The sequence below is a fragment of the Dromiciops gliroides genome, chromosome 4, assembly GCF_019393635.1.
Source record: "Dromiciops gliroides isolate mDroGli1 chromosome 4, mDroGli1.pri, whole genome shotgun sequence".
NCBI classification, from domain to species: domain Eukaryota; kingdom Metazoa; phylum Chordata; class Mammalia; order Microbiotheria; family Microbiotheriidae; genus Dromiciops; species Dromiciops gliroides.
In genome coordinates, this window is record NC_057864.1 from 332096417 (window position 1) to 332099880 (window position 3464).

The 3464-nt window shown below is 48.0% G+C and overlaps 1 pseudogene; it reads left to right on the top strand.

The window, feature by feature from the left end:
• Positions 1–1261: 1261 nt before the first annotated feature.
• LOC122755099 lies at positions 1262–3256 on the top strand (annotated as a pseudogene).
• Positions 3257–3464: the final 208 nt, after the last annotated feature.

Consider the following 3464-nt stretch of genomic DNA (forward strand, 5'->3'; position numbering starts at 1 on the left):
ACTTAATTATAAGTTTTATAAATAATGGATTAGTAATTCATTACATAACAAGCAGCTGAAGTTGGCCCATTAGAAAGCTTTCTGTTATGTTTAGAGGAGCCCGACTTCCCCTTGCAATTCAATTTATAGGAACATCCCTTCTACTGCAGTAGCACTCAGACATAATGAGTTAGAAACTCCAGCACTCCCACTTAGCATTTAAGCCTAGCTCAGTCATCTATATGACAAAAATCAGTTGTGCTTCATTGGTAACTATCTCACTTATAAAGTGGGAGAAAAAGCAGATTCCACACAGCTCTGTGGTTTAAAAAGCCCTTCCTATTTACACAGTTGTCTTCTATGTTCTTATTTTAGCCACATTCCATTTATCATTATCATAGCAAACATTCTTTTGCTTAAAGATACTTGTGTTAAGTGTCTGAGGCCAGATTTAGCATTTAGCACTTCACTTCGATATTACACTTTCAGATTTCTAATCCCTGCCCCACCCTGCCCAAGTCCTCTAACTACCTACTTGCCTCTGAGCTTACTTTCCAAGTCTGACTTACCACTAACTTCCTTTGACTTGGTTCAGGATATCCAGCATGCACTTTTTGATTTACTTCATGTATGTAGAATGAATTTCTTAAATGAAATGAGTTTATTGTAGTGAGAAAATCATGGGATTTGCCAATGCCTGCCCCCAAGTGAGAGTGATTGACTTTGCTGATTAACCTACTTAAAGTTGACTTGATTGAAGCAACACCTGCCTGGCCTCAAGAGTATTGTTCTCAGAAGCTATAGATTCAGAATCTCCCACCACTCCCCCCTCCCCAACTCCTAACTAACTAAAGGAAGTTAACTATCTTAAGACCACCTTAAAATCATGTCAATAAATGTTCTTGAATGCTATCAGCCAATTAGCTTGGAGCACTGTGTGGGAACCGCCTCACTTCCCTACAGGCAGGGAGCTTCAGGATCTTCTTCTTTCTGGCTGAGACTTGGAGGTGGTGGCAGGAGATTAGAGAGAAGAACCAGGTAAGGCCATTGGTGGGTGAAGCTGAGGACTCTAGGATAGTCAGGCTTTTTCTTGGTTTTCTGACCCAGGTGTTCTCTTTTTTCACTAATAAATGCTTAATGCTCTGGCTGCCAGAGGCTGAGGAAGCAGATATAAACATGACCTCGAGGTAGAGGCTACTGAGGCCTAGGGGAGCAGAGACTGAAGGGAGCTGGTCAGGGCTGAGAGGAGGAGTAAGCTTTGTGTCTTCGAAGGTGAGGCGCCATGGGCTCCAAGAAGGACTCTGAGTCCTGGGCTCCACGTCCCTGCCTATGGCTGCACCAAACCCCAAGTGCTGAGGCAGCAGTGGGCAGTGGCACCGCTTCCTCTCCAACCTCACCCTCCTCTCCATGGCCTAGGGGCAAACTCACGCCAAACCTCCACAGCTGGCCCTGGCCTGGCCAACCACCCCCCCTCCCCCCAGCAGCGCCTCTGCCACTGTTGCCACTGCCTCGGCCCGCCTGTGGCGCCTCCTCACTAAGCTGTGGTGGTGGATGCGGCAGGTGACGAGGGCCCTGAGCCAGGCGGCGACAAGGTGGAGTGCGGTGCCCTCAGTGTCTGCTCAGCCTCCCACCCGAGTGTCCTCAGTGCCTGCTGAGCTGCCTGCACCAGTCATGTGAGGCTGCCTCCACCACTACCTGCAGCTGGAGATCAGCGAGAACCACGTGCCTGTCAGCTGCCCCGAGTGCAATGAGCGCCTCAACCTGCAGGACATCTGCCTGCTTCTCCCTGACCCGCCACTCATGCACAAGTATGAGGAGTTAATGCTGCGCTATTACCTGGCCTTAAACCCGGACTGCCGCTGGTGCCCGGCGCCATTGCCTATGGATGTGCCAGCTACCCAAAGTTGACCTGCGAGAGGGAAGGCTGCCAAATTGAATGCTGCTACCACTGCAAGCAGATATGGCATCCGAATCAAACGTGTAATGTGGCCCATCAGCAGAGGGCACAGACTCCGCAAGTAGGGATCAAGCACACTTCAGATCTGTTATGGCCGAGAATCCGGGCCACCAGATGATAAGCCATGCCCATGCTGCAGTGCATATATCATCAAGATGAATGATGGGAGGAGAAGCTAGGTGGCTCAGTGAATAGAGCACCGGCCCTGGAGTCAGGAGTATCTGAGTTCAAATCCGGCCTCAGACACTTGACACTTACTAGCTGTGTGACCCTGGGCAAGTCACTTAACCCCAATTGCCTCACTAAAAAGAAAAAAAAAGATGAATGATGGGAGCTGCAATCACATGACCTGTGTAGTATGTGGATGTGAATTCTGTTGGCTTTGTATGAAAGACATCTCAGACTTGCATTACCTCAGCCCCTGTGGCTGTATGTTCTGGGTTATGAAGTCATGGAGTCTTAAGAAGAAGATCCTTTGGCAGCTGGGCACCTTGATTTGTGCTCCAGGGGGCATTTCCCTCATAGCTGGCATTGCCATTCCTGCCATGGTCATTGGCATCCCTGTTTATGTTGGTAGAAAGATTCACAGAAGGTATGAGGGAAAGAAGACTTCAAAGCACAAGAGAAACTTAGCCATCACAGGTGGTGTAACCTTGTCTGTCATCGCATCCCCAGTTATTGCTGCTGTTAGTGTTGGGATTGGTGTCCCTAATATTCTGGCATATGTTTATGGGATCGTGCACATTTCTCTCTGTCATGGAGGAGACTCTCTCTGTTGTGGAGTTAGCACTTCCAATGGAAAAGGTGTGAAAATTGAATTTGATGGAGATGATAGTCCCATCACAGTGGCTGATGCCTGGTGAGCCCTGAAGATCGCCAGCATTGGGGAGAGCAGTATTGAAGGGCTCACCAATGTGCTTAGTACCAGTGGGATCCCCACAGATGGACTCAGTGTCATGCAGGGCAACTATAGTAAGACAGCCCCCTTTGCAGCTCTCTCAAGGGGTACTCTTAGCGGCAGAGTTCTCTCCAGTGGCAAGGGAAAGTACAGCAGGCTAGAAGTCCAAGCTGATATCAAAAAGTAAATTTTCCCCAAAGACACACCCAGTCTTGGTGCCATTAGAGACAATTAGCAGTTGTGCAATGGCCGGTTCCATAATCAGTTCCTCCAACCCCTAAGATGGAGAGTGCAACAATATGGAAATCCAAGTGAACATTGAGGCCAAACCAAGCTGGAAGGCAAGGAAATCAGAGTATGAAGCCCAAGGCTCCTGTCTGGAGAAGCACACTTGTCCCTGCATCTCTTGGAAACTTTTCTAGTTAATGTATTTTATTTCAGATTTTCTCTGGTCACAAGTTTACCCCAGTGTAGCTCTGGGAATAATGCCATTTCTTACAAGATAAAATAAGGAAATTTTACCCCTTAGTTCTCCCCTCCCTGTCCCTTCCCTCCCCCCCACTTTTTTTTTAGTTTTAATTTATTGTTTAAACTGTCAGTCGTGGTCTGTGAGGTGTGTCAGAGTGTATA